The sequence below is a fragment of the Amphiprion ocellaris genome, chromosome 17 (genome assembly GCF_022539595.1).
Source record: "Amphiprion ocellaris isolate individual 3 ecotype Okinawa chromosome 17, ASM2253959v1, whole genome shotgun sequence".
Taxonomy (NCBI): domain Eukaryota; kingdom Metazoa; phylum Chordata; class Actinopteri; family Pomacentridae; genus Amphiprion; species Amphiprion ocellaris.
The window spans coordinates 2,893,506-2,916,709 of NC_072782.1; the positions used below are offsets into that span (position 1 = coordinate 2,893,506).

Below are 23,204 nucleotides of genomic sequence, written 5' to 3' on the forward strand. Positions count from 1 at the left end.
GCATTTTGGCCCTTCTGAGACATCACAGTGAGTCAACCAGCCCTGGAGGGGGGGAGAAGCCTGAGATATTTCATCTTTGTCAGTCTTCTTGCTGTTCTCTTCCTCCTCAAGCGTGTTCTCATGAATGTGTGATGTGTGTCTGCTAGAGGTGTCCAAATCTTTTGTTTCTAATCCTGTATCACACTTTTTTATAATAAGTCCAACTGCTGCGTTTGTTTGAACTTATACTGATTAAAATGCAGAAAATGTTTTTTGTTTTCTGGTGTTTTTGATTGAATTAGTGGAAGCGTAATCTGCCAATCTGTGATGAGTTTTTACTTAATTATTGCCTGTTTGCAGACGTGACTGCTTAACGCGCTGCTAAAGGCCAAAAATGGAAAAGGTCAAAAAATGGTAGAGCTACTCTACATATGAAAACACTCGTTCCGCACACTCACATTTTGCTGGTGCACAGCAGTTTTCTGCAGCCGGCGTCAGTCTCATGAAATATGCAGAGTTAAGCTCAATCATTGCCATTTACCAGCAAGGGTTGTGTGACTCTGAGTTCCGTGACCCTAACCAAACAGACGTATTACTCAACCGTGATACTACACTCACTCTGTCTTACAGCGCAGTAGACATACTACTATAGCTGCACTAGATTTTCTGCCTCTTGATCTGCCAGCGCTTTAAATGCCAAACTGTATATTGAATCTTTCTGCACCTACATCCACGTAGGATATGAAACTTTTTCTCTTTGTGTGAAAACAACACAATCCACCTCAGAGGTGGGATCAGCACCACTAAATTCATTCCACTTCTTTTCCCCAAATCAAATCAAGCCTCTTAATTTTATAGTTATTATAAGTTGAGATGTTGTTACATTAACAACCTTAACTTGTAAAGTACTGCAGTATTTTAATCATATTTGTACTTTGTTTTCCCTGAAGGGGAAATCTGGCAAACAATAAAGCCCAGAGCTGTATAAATTATCATTAAAACTGTTGTTCATATACACAGTAGATTTAATTCACATCATGAAGGAAATAAACGCAATGCACAGTTCACAATGCCAGGAGGGATGGTTGTGGGATCAGAGGAAAGTTGAATTTGTCAAATAAAGAGACGGGACAGCTCTAACTTCAAGGATTTTCATATGAGAGCAAAGGTAAGCCACGGCACTGATGTAAGTCTGCTACAACCATGAGTCATCCCCATTAAGGATGTATCCTCCCCCCACCCCATTCGTCTGCCATCCATCCAACATCCGTCCTTCCCCTTCATGCAACTCTACTCTGCATCTCATGGTAGTTTTCTTACCGAGAGCAAGCATACTTAGGGACTATATCAAGTTGTGCATTGACAGGCAAAGTAATGTTCATGTGTTGCAAGAGGAAGCCTCAGAAGGTTGCACAGCTTGACTGCAGCTTCAAAGAAGAAGAGCAAGAGAAATGCATATGATAAAAAAGGATCTAATTTTTTCCAACTGCCCTTTGAAGCAGCGTAGTATATTTCTTTACTAAACTGTATGCTAGACACAAAATGAACAACAATCAAAAGTTTTTTCATGAGCTGCTATTAGCAGAATACACAAGAGCACAGGAGGCTCAGAGCAGCAGCAGCATGAGAAGGGCTGGAAAGGAATAAAAATGAAAAGGAAAGACAGAAGGGGGAGACATGGAGACAATGGAGGGGAGACTGAGAGGCATTTTTCTACTTCAGCCTTCATCTCTGGCTTTCAGCTCAGTCACCGTGGGGAAAAACTGTCAGTCACTGCCATTAAAAACACTCAACATGAAACACAAACACACATCTTTGTGCTTGTGAGGACACTACGCCCAACTTTAACCATTAACCCCAAACTTTAAACCTAGTTTGAGCCCTCAAAGCCCTTCCTCCTCAGCTCTTTGAGGAGGAAAGGAAGCTGTCTCTCAAATCTAAAATGCAAGCTGTAATCACAAAGGTCAATGCACATGTTTGTTTGTGTGTCTGAGAGTTGACATAATGCATTAATAGGCCACATCCCAACCATTAAGTATCATAACAACATGCAAAGATGATAAAACACAAGGAAAAGTGACAGTGCCCATGCTATAGTGCCCATCCACCGACTCACACTGTAAAAGGAAAACTGCTCTTTGGGAAATAATATGTTCACCCACTCTTATGAGATGATATGACACACAAGTGTACACACACAAACACATTTTTCTGCAGGCAGTCACTGGCGAGTGGGATTACATACTGTCTCAGAATAATAAGTGGTGCTTAGAAAGATGAGCTACAGGCGCCCAGCACTGGTGCCATGTTCCTGCACCTATTAATGTCTGTAAATAAATGTACCCGTGTTCACCTAAAGCCATACTCTGAGTCACATTCACTCTAATCCCAAAGTGCAGAAACCGTTCAAACTACTGAGACAAATCAGAGGTTCTCTCTAACATTTATGAGGCCTTCCTCCCCAGAGACTAAAGAGCAGTAAAACATATGATTGCTTTAGGAAAGTAGTGAGAGCCCTTCACATTTTGCACATTTGATTTAAGATGTTTAATGGATAAAATGGGCCATTTGCTCATTAATGTAACCCATAATTACAAAATGAAAGCTTTACTTTCAGGATTTTTTGCAAATCTATTGGAAATCAAAAACTTAAATATCTTATTTATAAAAGCTTTTAAACCCTAATTCAGTAATTTGTAGGGCCCCTTTGGCAGCAGTTACAGTTCGGAGTCTTCTTGGGTTAGTCTTTACAAGCTTGGCACACCTGGATTCGGTTTATACAGTTTATACATTTCTTTCTGGCTCAGCCTCTCCAGCTCCATCCAATTGGATGGGACACATCTATAAGCTGCCATCTTCAGGTCTCTCTACAGATGTTCCACGGGGTTTATGTGTAGATTTAGTGAAGCACCCAAAGGCATGATGGTGCCACCACCATGCTTCACCATCAAGTCAAGTCAATTGCGTCCGACGGAATTGGCGACATGAATAAAGTTCTTCGTCCAGCTCCCTCTGTCCAGCATTGCAGTCAAAAGTTCTTTGCCTTCCAGACCAGTGTCTTCTTCTAGCACCTTCCTAAATGTCGTGCTCAGCCTGTCAACCCCTGTGACAGCATCAGGTTTCCAAAACAACAAACAGCTGCTTCGTTGTGTCTCACCGCATGTCCATCCAGGGCTGGTCTACATTGCCTAATGATTATTGACCAGCGTGGATGTGAGTCATATAGCGACTTGTTGGTGAGGTGTGATTTCCAGGAGATGTTTTGTACCATGTGTAGCATTCTGGTCTAAGTCCCATCAATTCTTTTTGAGAGTGTCTTTGATAGTGACCAGAAGTCAGATCCAAAGAGCAAGATGGATTCCATTGACACCTTGAATCCTCTCATTTTGGTTGTCATTTTAATTGGAGATATCCATATTTTTGACAGAGAGTTTAATGCTCCCCAAGCTTTACCAGTTTTTGTTTCTATATCATGTGCTGTGTTGGTGTAGCCTCCAAGATATAGGAAATCATCAACTTTTTTGATTTCTGACCCATCTAGTGCTGCAATGTCTCTTCAGATGTTGGGTTAAGGTGTAGGAACTTCGGCTTTCCAGCATTCAGGAAGAGTCCAGTCTGTCTTGTTTCTCACTCTACCCGATGCAGAAGGTCTTCTGCTTCACTGAATGTTCTCCAGGAGGGCGATGCCATCTGCCAATGCAAGTTCCCGAAGGATTTCTTTGGGGTGTCTTCTACTTTGATGACACTTTAGGGTCAGGCCATCAGAAAGCAAAATTGCATTCCTCAGTGCATAGTCTAAGCAGATGATGAAGAGGAAAGGTGCTAGAGGGTCTCCTTGAAGTACTCTGGTGTCTATGGAGAAGAGATCTGTGTTGCTCTCAGGCTGCTTCGCCATAGGAATGTTATTTGCCAGGTGATGAGCAGTGCCTAGTGTTTGGGTTTAGTTTCATCTGACCAGGGAGTCTTTTCCCCTTGTGTTCTCACAGGTTTTATATGTTGTGGTCAGCTCCAAACAGCCTATCATATACATTTTACTCAGAGTGGCCTCAGCAGAGCTGCTCTAACTTAAAGGCCTGAGTGACCTTTAGATGAGTGAGTACTGCTGAGATGATTGTTCTTCAGACAATTCCTCCAAACTCTACAGAGAACTTCTGTTGGATTATTGGCCACATCCTTGACCAAGGCCCTACTTGCCTGGCCACCCAATTTGGCACCATGATGGACTACAGTGGTTCCAAACTTCTTAAGTTACACAGCCTGGCCCCGGATAAACGGAAGAAAATGGATGGATGGATAAAGTCCATTATGTTTGCCACATGTGAACTCAAGACAAGTCCTTGGCGAACCAAGAATAACAAGAGCAACATTACACACACAAGCCCACCACGAAGCATGGTGGTGGGTGAACACTAGCTGGTAACAACTGCAGAGGAGTCATAGGTGTCTTGGTGGCCTCCTTCACCAGTCACTTTCTTGCACAATCATTCAGCTTTTGAGGACAACCTGCTGTAGGCAGATCTATGCATGCATTATATTCCTTCCTTTTCTCAATGATAGATTTATAGTACTCCAAAGGACATTCAGTGACTTGAAATGTTTTTGTATCCATCCCCTGACTTATGCTTTTTAATAATTCTTCACAGAGTTGCTTGGAGTGGAGTTGTCACTTTGACATTATAAAGTCTTTTTTGTAAATTCTTGTCAAAAAAGCCAAATTAAATTGACCATGATTTCAAGTTGGAACGGGTGTACACTTTCTATTGGCAGTGTATGTTAGGAACTAGCCAAAAAATCTATTACTGCTGATTTCAATGATGTGTTGAAATAGAGTCATTTAAATGCTGCCAAAACAATTAACCTAACAACGTCTAAACATCTTAGTTGTGAACCACATCAAGCACAATTTTAATCTCCTAACTCTGACATTTTTTCACCTTCAAGACAATGCATACTGTTTGCTCTACACCTCCAACCTGACTGATGACTGCATTCCAATCACATCTCTGACCAACAGCCAAGTGCGGATTTCTTTTAACGATGACCTTGATCTTTTCCTGATCCTAATCAAACAGATTTAGCTGTCTTATTTAACTAGGCATTAATTATGGAGGAAGATGATCTTGTGAATTACAGAAGCGGTTGTGACGAATGTTTAGAGAGGAGGACTTGTTGAGTGCAGCCGTTCGACAGCAGACAGAGACCATCCCCTTCACTGCAACAGTGTTCTGCTGTGCTGCAGCAACAGATACAGTTACGTAATGACTTTCCAATGGATAGTTAGCATCCCAAGCGCCCGCACACACACACACACACACACACACTAAAATCCACCTTTCTAAACCTCATTGCTTCTGTTCTCACTCCGACTCTCCCCCTCATTTTTCCTTGCTCTCCCCTCCCCTCTCCTCCCTTCCTCCCCTCCCTCCCTCCCTCATTCAGCTGTATCATGATTCTGCAGCTCAACCTCTGCAGCATGACTCTACTTTCCTCTCTGCACCTCTATACAGCAATCCGTTGACAAGTCCAGGAGAAATACTGGAATGGCTTAAAATAACCGGAGGCAGACCTACGGTGTGGTCACAGATTGTCCTTGTTCTCTCTTTCTCATACCCCCCAATGCATTCATACACTGTGGAGAAGTTTACCCTCCAGTCATCTGTAAACATACATGCAGAAATAACACACACACTCTCACACTAAGTGGCACTATAGCACAGACAGTTTATTCTTTGTTGATGCAGCTGTTAGCACTTTTAAAGATGCTCCTAGCACATAAATCAGACAGTAATGGTGCATATAACACAATACACAGCTGTTCCACTGGAGTTTTTAGAAGAGAAAATGACATGTAAAGATCAGATCGCTGCACATAGAGCATTTTAATACATACATTATACTCCTTCCACCTCTTGTTTAGAGAGAAATGTGCTTGTATGTCTTTATTCTGTACATGGAACGGTCCCAGCTACGAAATAGAAAGTGTGTTCTACTGATTTATGAGCATGCAGGCACAAAAGAGCTCATTTAAGCCAAAAGAAAAATAACTCTTCAGTCCTACAACTGCATCCTCTGCCTCTAATCTCTTCAGAGTTTTTAATAAGTTTAAAGGTTCATTTGGTTTGAGTTTTGCTGAACAAGAAACACAAAGAAAATGAACCCTTCCTAAACATTGCATTTATTTTTTGTGAATGGAGAAAAACTAATAGTAATAAAAATCCCTCTATTTAGGTCTAACTTGAATAAATCACGCTCTGCCTCGGAGGTATCATCTGACTGCATTTTCATACCTTAGGTGCTGCTGCTTGTTTTAATGTGATTTTGCTTTTGCACCGATTGCAGTCATTTTTTGCATAATGCATAATTCAAATGGACATGCATTTGCAACACGCACACACACACACACACACACACACACACACACACACACACACACACACACACACACACACACACACACACACACAGACACACACACACACAGCGGTACTGGAGAACAACTAATGACTCATATCAGCTGGATTCAGCTGAGTCATCCACGTCGACCAGTGACCACTTGAACAGTATCAAGAGCATCTTTCTCCCTCACCATGATATCACATCCATAAACCTCCAAGGTTAGCAAGACCAATCATTACGTTTACACATGTAATGAAACAAGTACTAGTGACAGGGTTCAGTCAGTGTTGGCAGCATTAGATTATGGTTTATGTCATGCATCTCATTACTAACTGGCGCTTTAGTATGCTTAGCACATTAACACTTCCCACAGGCTTGTCTGAACAGTTTCCTCAGTAATTTAACTACATGGATATGTAATTGGAAGTACAACAGATGTTTTTTAATGTTTTGGTCCACAAACCACCTCAAGACTAGACAGACAAACGCCAAGAAGTCTTCAAACCATGCAGTGGGTGAAGATGTAGTTCTGTGATCAGGATGGAAACGGCATTCCCCTTTTTAGGCACTGCCCCTGATCTCCATGCAACACTGAAGGAGCATGTCAGTAACAACCCAACAACATCTAGAACAGGGGTGTCAACAAACTCATCTTAGTTCAGGTTCCACATTCAGCCCAATTGGATCTCAAGGGGGCCGGACCAGTAAAATCACAGCATAATGACCTATAAATAACCACAACTCCAACTTTTTCACTTTTAGTGCAAAAATGTTCACATTTAAGAATTATCATTTTACAAAACATTATGAACAACCTCACATTTCACTTTAATAAATTCAATTTCAGCATCATTAAGCCTCAGTTTATCATTTCCACATTACAACTTCCAGATCACAGCGTGTCTACAAAGGAACACAACATTTACTCATAGATATCTGGACCTGGATGATATAGTATTTTACTTTATGATCAAAATGGCCAAAATCGGACAAAAAAAGACAAAAAACAACAAAAACGGGGCAAAATAAATGAGACACAAAACGCCAAAAAATGAGACAAACAACACAAAATAAAAAATGAAACCGAAAAAGTTACAAAGCGACAAAAAAATGTACAAACGACAAAAACAAGACAAAAAATGACAAAAACGAGAAACAAAATGACAAAAAATAGGCAAACAACACAAATGAGACAAAACGACAAAAAACAAGAAACAAAACGACAAAACCAATGAGACAAACGACGAAAGTCAGAAGAAAAAAAGACCAAAAACAAGACAAAATATGCCAAAAATGCAACACAAAGCAACAAAATGGACAAACAACACAAGTGAGACAAAAAAGACACAAAACAACAAAAATGGGACAAAAAGCAACAAATAAAACACAAAAACACAAAATTATTAAAATTAGACAAAAAACACGTGAGCAAAAAAAGAAACACAAAATGACAAAAACATGAGACAAATGACAAAAGCCAGAAAAAAAGGCTAAAAAACAACAAAGACAAGACAAAATATGATCCAAACCACTTGTCATGGTCTAGAAATTATTTTAAATTTATAGTTTCACTAATTTACAATCTGCAGTTTATGTCTTCTCTGGTATTTTTACACTTTGAGGGCCGGATTGGACCCTCTGGAGGGTCGCTTTTGGCCCATGGGCCGCATGTTTGACACCCCTGGTCTAGAATCTCAGGACAAATCTCATCTACACTCTGTACCTTGCTGCTACCGAGCTTCTACTTCACAGATCTGAGCCAGGGATATGACTAAGACTTCCCCTGAGTCTTTAAAGTCGCCACACGTTTTGAGTTCCCCAGAAAGCTCTGAGAGGACTTTCTGTAATCCTCCATGCTCTCTACACTGAATGATGAAAATATCCTGTATCCTCAAGCTGCTGTCTGGATCACAGTACCATTCAATTCATTACTGTTACTTAAATGGAACGGTTGGACGGTCTTTAGCCTCAACTATCTCTAGCTGAGTTCAGACCAGATCACAGGAGAGATGGGCTTTGAAAGTTCCTCAAACCAACTCTGAGGAGTTCTGGTTTCCATCATGGAAATGAGCTGCAACACCGCGTTCAGGTCAATTTTCATTCCTCTGAGAGACTTAACAGCAGGGGTGTCTAACATGAGGCCAGTGGGCCCAAAGCAGTCCTCCAGAGGGTCCAATCCGGCCCTCAAAGTGTAAAAATACCAGAGAAATATAAACTTTAAATTTAAAATAATTTCTAGACCATCACGAGTTGTTTTGATCATAAAGTAAAACACTAAATTGCTCATTGTTCTTTTGTCATTTTGTGTCTCATTTTTGTAATATTTTGTCTTGTTTTTGTTGTTTTTGTCTTTTTTTTGTCTGACTTTTGTTTCTGTCACGTTTTTGTCATTTTGTTTCTCGTTTTTGTCATTTTGTGTTTTGCTTTCTTCATTGTTTTGTGTATCATTTTTGTCATTTTGTTTCAGGGTTTTGACATTTTTTGTCTCATTTGTCGAGCTTTGTAACTTTTTTGTGTAATTTTTTGTCACTCTTTTGCTTTGTTTCGTGTCGTTTGTCTTGTTTTTTGTCATTTTGTTTCGCTCTTTTGTTGTTTGTGTGTCATTTTTGTAATATTTTGTCTTTTGTTGTTTTGTCATTTTAAAAAGTAAAATACTATATAGTTCAGTTTCAGATACCTGTGACTAGATGTTGTGTTCCTTTGTAGACACTCTGAAATCTGGAAGTTGTAATGTCTATATGATAAACTGAGGCTGAATGTTGTTGAAATTTAACTTTAATTTCTTTGGAAATTTCAGGTTTTTCATAATGTTTTGTAAAAAGATAGTCCCTTAAATGTGAACATTTTCAGAATGTACTATTTTGCTATAAAACAAAGGAAATATGTGCAGTTGTGGTTATTTATAGGTCATTATGCTTTGATTTTACTGGTCCAATCCACTGGAGATCAAATTGTGTTGAATGTGGAACCTGAACTAAGATGAGTTTGACACCCCCTGCTTTAAAGCTTTCATTGCAGTGACATTTTGTAAATATTTAATGTATTTTCAGGTCTCTCTTGGAAAAGAGATCAGTTTACCTGAATACCGAACACCTAATTAGCTAACAAACAAACCAGGTCTGTCTCACCGTCTGTCAGACTTGAATGCCATTTATGTTTTTCTGTCGTTTCCTCCTCTGCCTGATGCAACAGAAAATATGCATTGAGGTAATTTCCAGAAGCCCAGGTACCAAATAAGACGATCCACAGAGGGCAAAGCATTAAAACGTCTCAAAAAATGATGGAGGAGGATAGAGACATAAAAAGAGAAGTAGTGAATGTGCTTCTGTGTAGGTGGAGGCAGCAGAGGAGGGAGGATGGTTGCAGAGGAGGAGGGTGATGAGTGACTCTGCAGATTAAAAACATGATGTCAGTAGCGCTGTGGATGAGCCAGGATAGTGGAGACGAATGCATAGAACTTTGTTAATTATTCTGAAATTATATACATTTACTTTGTTAAGTGCTGTTAAGAGTGAGAGAAAGAAGGAAAGCTTAATGGACAGTTTAATTTAATCATTTCAAAGAAAAAAGAGTACGATTAACAAAAGATACAGACTCACTGGCCTCATAGTTTCAGTGTTCTCACCAACACAGAAGAGTGTACGATTGCCTCATCAAGTGGGTTGGTATTTACTGCATATAGCCTCTTCCAGATCACAGGTATGACTCAGGTACTTGGCACCCCAGGGCTGACCCACCTGGTGCCTGGACTGCACTCTGCGATGAATGTTTCTTTGTACATAAACGCTAAAAACTGTCAGGTCATTCTCTTCCCAAAAATAACCCTCTGACACTGAACACAGGCTGATTTTGTGAAAGAAAAAGCAGAGGAAAAGCAGACACTGATGAGGTAATTAAATAGGGGTCTCAGAGTGGATACCCTCAGTGGGGTAATTCAGTTTAATCTGTCGGGTTTCAGCTGATCGTTCACTTCCTCCCACAGACAACAAAAGCTGCTGACTTCAGCGTGAAATGCTGAAAGACTCACGGTGAGACAGGACCTTCGTCAGCATGTGTGAAGAAGAAAAGCAGACAAAGACAGAAGGACACTGACTGTGCTACAGTACGTCCTGTGTGTCCGTCTTGACCCTGAAGAACTGCATCCGCTGCACACATCGGCTCAGCGGGGGGGACGCTGTGGACATATTTGCAAACTACAACATGTGTAAACGAATTTGTTTCAGTGACATTGGTGCAGGGACGTATTGACAACTTACACAGCCATACGATTCGTGCTGACACCCACGGTTCAGGGACAACAAGGGCTCAGATAGCCAGAATACACCTGAAGGCAGCTGGAGGTGCTACACACTAAACACTCCATAAGTACTGAAAGCATTGTTTCTGTGTTCTTAGAGCACTACTACAGCACTAAGGGAAGCAATAATGAATGATTTTATACTTCTATAATGGGAATTATTATGAATTATCAACCAAATCAGATCTTTTGATGCATTTAAGTTACTCTACTGCTACTCTGTTTCACACAAGCAACTCCATAGATCAGCACAAAAACCCAAATGAAATCAATTAGCATGATAACTTCAGGAGGTGGTGACAGGATAAATTAAACCCACTGGCTCGTCAATTCATTTTTAAAGCATAACAATGTGTATTTTAGCAGAAATTAAAAATTTTCTTGAGATATCTTGAGGTTATTCATCAAAATTAACAGGTTTAAGAAAGTTTTTGGAACGTAATTTTGTCACAACATGATGTTTCAGGCTGGAGCACAATCTGTTTGGAGGAATATCTTTGGTCAGTGATGTATCTTAATATTTAGATGGTAGATTAACCCCTTGACACCTATTATGGCAAATTCGCAGCATACCACTTTCATTCAGACTGCAGCCGAGAAAGCGTATTGATTCCCCCAATGCTGGTTTGTGCATATTCAATACGTACTTCGGAACCTTTTGCAAGCACTGGTTTCTCGAGTGGGACCTAATTATTATATATCTGTTATTATTATTATATATCTGTTCTATGTGTTATAGACAAATTAACAATCTCCATTTATTTTGGCATCTGCTGGAAAGCAAAAACACGCAAACTTTTTTAAAAAATTTAATTGTAAATAAATTTAGGTGTCAAGGGGTTAATTCAGATCAATCTTTCAACACTACATGTTTGCTTTTAATTCTAGTGGATTTGCCTTTTTTAGATGACGCACAATACAGCACTTAACGCTCCTGTTGTCCTCATTTATGGGCACCAAAAAATATTGTTTCCATGTTCCACGTTTTCCAAAAAATCCAAAAATTCTGCAAAAAAATCCCCAAATATCAGAAAATTTGCAAAACCTTTAGGAAGAAAATTCCAATAATTCCTTAAAAGCTTCCCTTAAAAGTTTTATTTTAAAAAAATCCCCCAAATTTGGCAAGAAGATTCTTGTAAATATTTTCAAAAAATGAGTAAAAAAATCTTCCAAAAAATCCTAAAAATATCTAAAGTGATTCCATATATATCAGTAAAACTTCTAATATTTTCTTTAAGAACATTCACAAAAAAACCAACCAAAATCCAGCGAAATTTGCTGGATTTTGGTTGATTTTTTTGTGAATGTTCTTAAGAAACATTTTAACATTTCTTTTTTTTCCACCAAAAAATGTTCAAAGATTTCCCAAAAATGTTGAAAATGTGGACATCAGAAGTTTCACTGTGAAAATACATATTTTTTCCCACATTTTCAAACTTTAAAACGGGTCAATTTTGACCCGCAGGACGACACGAGGGTTAAATTACAGCAAGGATGCTTTCAAAAATGATTCCATGAATAATTTATATTGTTCGGTAAACCTTACACAACTAAATCACATTAGGATTCTGTGTGAACACTTCCAGTCTTTAAAACAGCCCCAATTCTCCAAGGTACAGCTGAACAAAGTTTTTCAAGGTACTTGACAAATAAGTTGTTTGGAAAATCTTGGAGAAATTGCTTTCTTCGGTGGCTTTAGGCCGTCTGACTTGGTTCTGTTTCTTCACGTAATCAGATGGACTCCGATATGCGTTAAGATCAGAGATCTGTAGGGGCAACGCCATGTTTCGCTGGACGGGAGTGCTTTGGCTACTACTGCTTAAACAGACCATTCTCTGAGCTGAAGGTCGAGGTCATTTTTAACAAGATCTCTGTTGTATGGTCACAAAGAGTACAATCCTAGAACACACAGTGCAAAGCTCTTAGTGCAACTGATGGTGGTCTAACTGGAGGTATCAGCAAATATCGTCATAATACATAGAATGAATGAACACTCTGATCACCACGCTAGACTCTACATCATTAATCTGTAGCACCAAATGCTGTGTGCAATGCAAACAACAACATAAATCACTGGTTAAGCAACACAAAATTGGTACTTCCTTCCAGCGCTGCAACATGAGGAAACACGTTTAGTGCAATATAAAGTGTGTGTGTGTGTGTGTTTTTGCTTCAAATTGGTTTTACATTTACTGAGCATGCTGACAGATTTACACCCCGCTCCCCACTTTGTTTGTCATATATTTGTTACATAACTTCATTAGAAGGCAGGAGATTGAAAGTAATGTTGACAGTTTATTGAAAGTTTGATGTTTCCCCTGCTGAAGAAGTACCTACTGATAAATATAACTTGCGACTTTTCAGGTTGCATGACAATCTAGGTCTTGAATTCAAGGTTGTTTCCATTATTGATTTGTGTACGTGAATTATACTGATTAATAACTGTTACCACCTGAAGCATTTTCCTCGTTAATTACTGCTGGGCTCCATACATGTCCAATATGATTGCCTTTGTGGGTGTCTGTGTGTGTTTAAGTCACAGTCGATATGTATGTGTGTGTGTGTGTGTGTGTGTGCGTGCGTGCGTGCGTGTGAAGTGACATAACTACTTCTTGGGTTTTTGCCAGCCGTTTTCCCTGTGTGAGGAGAATGTGGAACAGTTTTATTTCTGTGGCTGTCCACAGAGGATCACCTATGAGAAAAGACGTTGCATCGACACACACTGAGAGAAAGTGAGGGGAAGATGGAGAGAGAGAGGGAGCTACTGATGCATTGCAGATAAACTGCAGATCCTAGTGTAACCCCTCCCTTTCTCTTCTCATATGCACCCCCACCACCTCCACCACCCCCTACGGTTGATGCTCCTTTTTTCACCCTGCCACTATACATGACATCACCGCCTCCAGACCTCCCACTAGCATCACCCCATACGACTATCTACAACCTGTCACGCCCTGCTTACCTCACCATCTGATCCTCTTAGCCTTACACCTCTCTGCCATCCATCTCAGGAGCTGGTGCCGCTTTGACCTTTGCAGAACACTGCAGTCTGAAGATCCATTAGAACACGGGGTTGTTTCACAAATCGGGAATGATTCAGTCTGTCATGAAGAGTTTCTTTTGTTGTGCAGAGTTAGACGACGACTTGGGGCTTGTTTTTCTTTTCCTCAAATGCGAATCGGTGCATTTTCTACCAAAGAAATCAAAGACAAAAATGTGTTTAAAGTACAATTAAAGTGTTTGTTTACATGAACAATTTGGCCACATAGAGAACTCTGATTCTCTACTTCAGATTAAGTATGAGCAAAACGTAATTAGCACTAAGTAGTGATGCCTGATGATATCGGCCCACTGATATTTTCTGCCTGATATTGGCATAAAAATGTAATATCGGTCAATATCGGTATTGTTTTTTTTTTTTTTTTTTTTGCCTATCATGAAAACCAGTAAAATAATGCCTGGATCTCACCAGCAATTACCGGCTCATAGGAGTGAGAGTGTGAACTGTTGTTGGAGACAATTAAAAACAATGGCATAAATATGGCATTTTTTCCATAACTTAAGTTGAAGTAGTTTTTTATTTTGCACAGACAATGTTTACATTTGGAAAGCCTTGCTGTGTTTCAGAATGCATCCATTGAGGCATCACAATAAAATCTGGCATGATGTGTTAACTCCACAACAGCAGATATGTGATGTTACCTAAAATTAGCTAAATAGCCCACATGTATGGGTATAGGTTGATATCGGAATTGGAAATTGAGAGTTGGACAATATCGGCATATCAGTTATTGGGAAAAAAAGACAATATGGGACATCCCTAGCATTCAGTATCAAAATGAAGCACTATTACTATTATGAAGCACATTTTACATATATAGTCGTTTAAATGGAGCTAATTTCAACTACTTTATATGCTGTGTGAACTTAATGTCATAAACAAATCATATCTGACATACTGATTTAAAATTTGGTGTTTAAAATCACAAAATTTGTAACTGCAGTAACTGTAAGTCCAATATTCCCCATGTAATGTAGTGGGGTAGAAACAATGTTCAAGTAAATGTTGATCGTTTTAGTGTATAGTCAACGGAAATCAGCACTACTCTGTTATCACCCTTTTATATTATCTCTAAAATACACTATTCAGCTGCCATAAATACCCACTGACACTTATTAATATAATAAACTTCTGTTTGAGTAATGCTTGCTGAAAACTGAAGTACCCAATTTGTTTACATTTATACATTTGCGTCCCCCATTCAACAGTTTACATCGTTATGAATGATCTTGAGTGTTGCTGACACGGCAGAGAAGATGGAAAAGCATTGAGGGCTTTTATTGTATTCTTCTTGAATTTATATATAACACCAGCCTCAGTTAAATGATGTTTTTACTGGGTGATCCCCGGGACTCTGGCATTTATATATTGGCACAGCTCCATCAAACTAAATTACTCCAAAAGCCTAGAGAATTATTTTCCCCACTTCAGTGGCATATTTGGTATCTTTGGCATTTTAAAGATGTTTTTCTGCACAGCAATAGATTCTAACAACTCGCCATCAACAGCTCAATGACGTTTGACTCTTTAAAGGTCTTGATTAAAATGATCTCACTGGTAAAATATGCCTTTATTTTCATCTTCACTGGTAATATTCAGATACATATAATAGGAGCCGAAATCTGTAGCAGGAAACTTTTGTCTCCCCCTTCTGGCAGTGAGTGGAGCTACACAAAGACTGTAGCTCAAATAGATGCTTTCTTTTTTAGACTGTAACCATTATTTGGAGCATCAGAAACTTTTCATGGATGCTTCCTACATTTTTTCACAAAAGTGTTGTAGCCTATGGCTGCTTCCTTTTTCACGTCTGGCCAACCAATCATTGCAATTTAATACAAAACACATCGCAACAAGTGCTGCCATGGAAACTACATTGAAACTCTGAAACACTGCAAAAGAGAGAGAACCATTTGATAGACTACCATCCATCCATTATCCATAAACCTCTTAATCCTTATTACAATCACAGGGGGCTGGAGTCTATCCCAGCTGACTTAAGGAGAAGGCAGGGGACACCTGGACAGGTAACAGTATAACACAGGGCTACACAGAGAGACAAACAATCACAATTACATTCACACCTATGGACAATTTAGAATCACCAATTAACCTCAGCATGTTTTTGGACTGTGGACATGCATTTGTTACTTCCAGGCTTGACTATTGCAATTCCTTATTATCAGGTTGTCCCAATAGCTCTCTGAAACATCTAAAGCTGATCCAAAATGCTGCAGCCAGAGTACTGATGGGAGTTAGCAAGAGAGATCATATTTCTCCTATACTGGTTTCTCTTCATTGACTTCCTGTGAAATCTAGGATAGAATTCAAAATCCTTCTCCTTACATATAAAGCTCTTAACAACCAATCTCCATCATATCTTAAAGACCTGATAGTACCATATTATCCTAGCAGAACTCTTCGCTCTCAGACTGCAGGCTTACTTGTTGTTCCTAGAATCTCTAAAAGTTGAATGGGAGAAAGAGCCTTCAGTTATCAGCTCCTCTCCTGTGGAACCAGCTCCCAGTTTGGGTTCTGGAGGCGGACACCCTCTCTATTTTTAAGACCCGGCTTAAACTGTTCCTTTTTTTTTTTTAAGTTATTTTTTTGGCCTTTTCTCGGCTTTTTTTATTGGATAGGCACAGTGAGAGAGAGACAGGAAACAGGAGAAGAGTCGGGGGAAGACATGCAGCAAAGGGCCGCGAGCGGGAATCGAACCCGGGCCAGCTGCATCGGGGACCAGCCCCTGTACATGGGTCGCCCGCTCAAAGCGTTGAGCTATACGGGCGCCCCTAAACCGTTCCTTTTTGACAAATGTTACAGTTAGCGCTGACTTAGGTGACCCCAGTGGGGTCAGTTGGAGTCCGCATGTACGGGGCACAACTGATTTCTTCAACGTCCCTTAGTTCTGCCCTTAGTTCTGCTGCTATAGGCCCAGGCTGCTGGAGGACCTCTCTGGATGCACTGAGCCCTTCCCTAACTACCTATGTATTTACTATATATACCATTATTGCATTACACTCGCTCTGTTTCTTTCTGTGTCCTTTCTCCGAGTGTCCCTGGTCCCAGAGCTGGATGCTTCAGATCTGTGGTTGTTCTCCCACCAGCTGGCCTAATCTCCATCACGTCCACTGTGGGATGCTGCTGCTGACCTTCCTCTTTCGCTGTGATACGACAGTGCTAACCACTGAGCCCCTGTGCAGCTCCCTGGACTTAAGCAGCATTATGTCATCTCATTTGGCAAATGCTTGGATACGTAAAAGTCCTGCACTCTAGCTTTACATCCCTGCAGGTTCAGTGCCATCCCTAAACTATTCTCTCTCAGCCCAAAAGACAACCCACGCATAGATTGTCTCAGTCAATATGTGCATCAGCAAAGCTTTGACAAACCTCTGGGAAAAAATGGTAATCAATATACAACAAACCCCCAGTGGCAGCTGAACATGCAGTAAGGTAAATCCACGACTGAGAAAATGTTACCAACTCTAAAGATTACGTACTGCACCTTTAACATGAACACATTCTATATCAGCATTATGGTATTTCTCTGTGATACATTCTTACAGAACATCAAGCACACATTGTCTCAGGTGTAATGATGCATGAAAAACTAGTTATGACCTTGACATGTTTCCATAGTGTCCACTGTGAAGGGCACCCGCGTGATGAATGCTGGAGGACAACTGATGCCAGATGTAGCAGATGGATGCTTATGTCATAGAGGAATGAAAAGCAATAATGTTATCACAGTGAATGAAATGAAGACAATTGTTATGGGGACTGGGAGGCTGAGAACCAGACAGTAATAGAGGGGGAGACGCTGCGAGGGCGGCAGGGAGACAGGGGGGAGAGAAGTGGGGAGCTGGGAACAGATGGAAAGAGCAGGACGTGGCAGAAACATAGATGAGGATGTAGAAGTAGAGAAAGAGTAAATAACAGAAGTAAACAAGCAAACAAGAGTAAAAAGTAGAAGTATTTATAGGTGCGCATGTGTCAAGTCATTCTGTCTGGCCTCCTGCAGTCTCCCAAATCTGTCCTCGACGTCTGTATGAGTGTCGTTATAAACAGTTACTACCAGAAAAGGATATTAAATTTGATAAGATCCCTTTTTAGACAGACAGCTGTATTTAATTAAAGAATGCCTTAACTGTGGGTGTTGCAATAGCCATAATATTTAACCCACGCATTCCAAAGCATTGTTTAAAAGTTGATGTTGTGGGCCCATTTTTTACTACAATATAGCAGCATAGTTTAAAGCCATTTTAGGGCGGGAAGTGATTATTTTCATGCAAAACAGATAAGTTCTTAGGGGTTTAATCAGTGACTAGAGAGGGACTTTAAAGAAGCTAAAGAAGCTAAAATAATACATATATGATCATATTGTAAATTATCCAGTGCTAGTAACTATCTGGTAGACACTACAACATAGTAGATGGTGGTTTCGCATCTTAATGTTTGGTTACAACCCACCATAAAACAAAAAAAAATAAGAAGATAAAGCCAACCAGCTACTACCACAGTGCGTGAACGCTACTGCAATGCAAAATCATGTTGGAGCAGATGACAGAGAAGAGCTAAACACAGCCAACAATGATAAAATCAGACGAATAGGATGTGTACATCAAATTTAAGAGCAAACAATGATAACATTGGAAGACCTAATGTGTCAACTGAAGTTATGAGTACACTAAATAATCCTGTGGAAAACGGCAACCCAACGGAAGCCCATGAAGCCCATATAAGGCAGAAGACCAGAAGTGCATGCCCTCTCTTCGTCTGCACTCATGAGTTAAAACCTAGGTCACGCTGAGCTAAGCAGAAATGATGTCAACCTAGCAGAAATAAAAAAGAGGAGGTGGTTTAACTTTTGATATGATTGCATCATGTACATCCTGATTGGATCTTAAGACGATGGATTGTGGCTTCCAGAACAGAGGAGGAGCGTTTAGAAGAAGTTTGTATGAGTATAAAAGACGATGTAACACTTTGTTTAGTCAGTTAAAATCTCTAGATTTTGCTCATGTTTCTTCTTACAGCCTCTGTACTGAATAAACATTATTCACATCAGACTATGAAGACTGCTTGAAGACTCTTTCCTGAGAACTTTTTGAAGACTCCAACTTTTGATCCAGAATTGATTTTTTGACTACATCTGTGAAAAAGCTGCCTGATGATCACTGGCCCTTAGCAGGCAGACTGAGTCACAACAAAAGCCTTGTTTTAATTTTTGTTTAGATTTCATAATAATAGCATTATAATACTTTTTTAAGCAAGTATTATCGTGGAGTGGAAATCTAACATCATGATAGCACTAGCATCTGCATAGACACAAATATTCGGTTATAACTTTTCAGCATGTCGATGCCCTTTGCAAGTTCATAAAAAAATTGTTCTCTCAGTTTGGTGTGGAACTTGACTTGCTTTTACAGAACCTTGACCATGTCATCCACCATCTGCCTTATGGAAAATACATTCGTTTACTTGATTTATACTGAAAACAACTGTTGTCATTTCAGCTAAAACTGCATACAGGTAGCCTCACTGTGAGACCATCACGCTGGATGCGATGAAATCACAACACTGAGATCATTAATCGTCATTCATCCACCCACAGACTCACAGACACGTACATATACACAAGTTGTGCGCCCATGAGGTCCAGCTGTGACGATGAGCTAGGAACCATCAGCATAAATCTTAATTAAGGTCCCTGCAACTGTTTCTGTCTTTATCTCAGTGTCATTCTTCCTCTCCACTGACTCATGACATTCTGTTTCTCCTCATGAATATATTAGGGACAGAAGTGCGACTGGCAGCCACTGTAATTGCATGACACATCAGAAGAATTCAGTTCCTTTACATGTACTATTCAGAATAGATGCTTACATCAATGTACAAGCAGCATTTTGATGTTTTACACACAGTCTGGTAGTTGAATGCCGATGAAAACATTTGTTGAGTATCTAAAACATTACTCTGCACAAATAATAGTGACTATAAATGTTGAAAAATCATCATTGTTTCCCTCTAATATGTACCTTAGACTGTATCCAAATGCAATAGTTCAGTAAACAAACTCCCCCACTGCGCCACATAGTCTTAAGTTTCCTCTGCACTCATTGATTTACCTAGAAAAAATCATCTCTGTGTTTTAAAGAACCATATTTAGATGTGTTTTCTGTGAAAATAAGCCCTTTCTGACTTAAAATGGTTGATATGTAACTCTACGCTATTGTTTCCTCCTGAATGTTCACATCTATCAAGTCTCTGTCTCTCTCTCCAGCCACTGAATGGATTGCTTCCTTAGATTTTTTCTGTATAAAACCCTGGAAGTCTGAATCCATGTTTTCGAGATTGTTAACATGACATTGCAGTTTCAAGGTGGAAAACCTCTGCTATGGCATTGACAGCTTATTTCACTAATAATATTTTAAAAATAACACCATATGGACATATTAACAAGATAAAAACAGCTTGAGTTTCATCAGAGGAGGTCTTTAATCTTAAAGTGAGATTCATAAAGTCAGCAAACTAACATATTAAATCTAATAATCTCACTTTAAAACTAAAATATGAATTTTGGGAAAGGGAAAATAAAACAATCTTCCTCTTGCTGATAAATGACAGTTTTGCTGTTTCCAGGTGGTTTTAGTGAATTTTACAGCTACATCACTACATGCTTTAGTTGTTACTTACAGTATGATCGCTTTGGCTAGCAGTTAGCTAAATTTAGGAAGTTTTGCTTTGCTATTCATGTCTGTAGTTACTAATTGGATAATGATGTCATGTTGTCCTTTTTTTGAGGATTTTTGGGGAGCTTTAGCAACCTGCAACTTCTACATTTTTCAGTTTACATATAGGCACAATGGGTATTCTATTGGCATATTGCAGTGTGGCTTTGATGCCTATGAATTCTTGTACTTTCAAGGCAAAGTACAAACTACAAAAATAAAAAATTACAAAAAATACAGAAAAGTTTTTCAGATTCTATCCGAAATCATGGCTCTCACGTCAGTAAACTGATTATCAAAGGATGCTTTAGGACTGTATTATCTGCATATATTTATATGATTATTATTTATTTATTTACCTTTATTTAACCAGGAAGTCCCAGTGAGATTAGAAAACTCTTTTACAAGAGAGACCTGGCCAAGGTAGCAGCCATACAAAATTTAAAAGTTGTATAAAACAGATACACGATACACAAATAAACAATAAACAATAAAACAGACAGCTGTTCAAGTGACCTCTCAAGAAAAACATTGACATTCCTCCTTCACTTTATTCTTTATGATATTCTTAAGCTCATTAATGGATTTGAATGTTTCTAGTTTGAGGTTTTTTTTGAATATTATTCCATGACCAAGGTGCATGATGGGAGAATGCTGCTTTGCCAAAGTCTGTTAGAGTCTGGGGAACATTCAAAAGCAACCACTCTGAGGTGTGCAGACGGTAACTACTAGAACTGAAAGTGAGAAGGGTGTTGAGGTATTCTGGGAGTTTCCCCAGCAGAGCTTTATAGATGAACATATACCGGTTTTGTTGTCTGCAAATGCTTAGTGATTCCTCTCAACCACATGCCATCTGAATAAAAGGTTACACTGACATTGCAGCTTGTCCTGTTTTAAAACACTCTGCTTCCTAAAGATGCCCATGCCGTGACCCTATTCACGGGGGGGATGCTCTCTTCACACACGCCGACAGTGTGGACGGGTTTCTGCAGGGGTCATGCTGGGACAGACTGGGACTGACTGGGATGGGCTCGTCTGCTTCTTCGAGCCTGTTTCTGCTGCAGTGCCATTTGAAAACACTCCAACCCTTCTGCAGTGCGCTGGAGCCCAGAACTGATGTTGAATGACTCCCCTGTTTTCTGCATACACCCTCACTCTGCCACATACATCACAACATCGCCACCCTCGTAGGGCATCCAAAAGCACCTCCAGATTCTAGGTGAAATATGTGCGGCTGACGTCCTGCAGCCGGTAGCAGGGCCCAAACAATACAAAAGTCACGGGACAACGTTCAAGGACACAGTAACATCAGCACGAGAGGAAGATGAAGAACGTGTTTCAAGAACTGTAACCATTTTCCATACTTATTAGTGCCTAAAATAAGCAGACATGCACAAACGGGACGGGAAGTCACTGTGACCATCTCTCCCTCCTTCTCTGTCTAGCTCTATCTCTATTTCACTCTCTGTCTGCCTTTCTGTCTCCGGAGCAATCTAAAATTGGCCACGCTTGATGCATTAGCTCTGCCTGACTAAAGCTCGCAATGGAAAGCCAATGAGGGAGGACGAGAAAATGCAGATAGGTGATAATTGTTGTTTGTGGGAAATTTAGTTCAGGGTACAAAAACAGCTGCTTGAGTGGTGTGAATAATCACCAGAAATGCAGTAAATGTACAGGATTGTGTCCTGATCAGCTGACGTATAAACAGATTTTGCATGATTTGCAGTAAAGAGGGATGTGTTGATGATTTTGATTGAATTTATCACATTAAGTAATGTATTAAAAAAAAAAGAACAAAACACTGAGGCAGCTCTTTTTGGTGCATTACCTCCAACAATTGGTAATCGTTTCGTATCGACCCAAGTCATCTGATATTTGAGTGAAGCATCAAGATTGATAGGAAATCAATAGCCCTTTGATGGGGCCGGGGCACTGCATGGGGGAAATGTCTCATCAAATGCATGAATAACCCAAAAATCCCATGTGGTTTTACTTTAGAGAAGATCTTACAGTGCAGCCATGGAGATATTGTTAGTGTGTGAAAAATTAACACTACAGTAAAACCAGCCAGAATATGCAAAAAGTGCAGATTATTTTGTTAACAATTCTATTTTGAGTGTACAAGCTACATGTTTGGAAGAGATTAGGTTTTGACATTTATCAAATTTTCTCTGTTACTGACATCATCTACAATTAATAAATGACTAGTTTATTTCTAGACATGCAATTATTATAACACAATGTGCAGTGAGAAGGCAAATTCCCTACACATTTTAGCTTTTCACAATCTGTGCCTCATTTTCCATTAATATTCTGTTTAAAAAAGAGATCTAGTAAACCACTTAATGGATGTGAGAGCTTAAAAACAAGAACACATTCAATATTAACCTGTATCATTTTGCTAATGTAAGTTTTTGCACTTTGTAACTCAAACTAAATACTTGAAACTGTCTTCTGGGTTCCTGTTTCACAATGGTCTGAGAACTGTCAACTCAAACTTAGGGAAAGCATGAATAACCTGCTGCAATTCCTGCTGTTACTCTTATTATATCACTTTGAATGTGTCAGAACAAAAAAGAAAATACTATATATGAATTAATAAACGCTGCTATTATTATTCTGACATTATGCCACCTGCTGACAGCAACTATTAACATGCTGGTTAAGTGGAGACAATATAAAAACACAAACGAGCTGTGGATCAGTTGGTGTAAATTCCACTTGATTGAACAGGCTGGAATAA

At 39.5% G+C, this 23,204-nt stretch overlaps 1 protein-coding gene across 8 annotated transcripts in view; it reads right to left on the minus strand.

Annotated features, from left to right (window-relative positions):
* LOC111565724 (ankyrin-1-like) overlaps positions 1-13,797 on the minus strand; it is a 132,200-nt gene extending 118,403 nt beyond the window's left edge. For 3 of the 8 annotated variants that reach the window (XM_055019066.1, XM_055019065.1, XM_055019064.1), the window contains exon 1: positions 13,635-13,797. The gene's annotated coding sequence lies outside the window, so the exon portion shown is untranslated. The remainder of the gene's footprint in view (positions 1-13,634) is intronic. The other 5 variants (XM_055019067.1, XM_055019069.1, XM_055019068.1 and 2 more) reach the window with 3 other exon arrangements.
* Between the last annotated feature and the right edge of the window lie 9,407 nt (positions 13,798-23,204).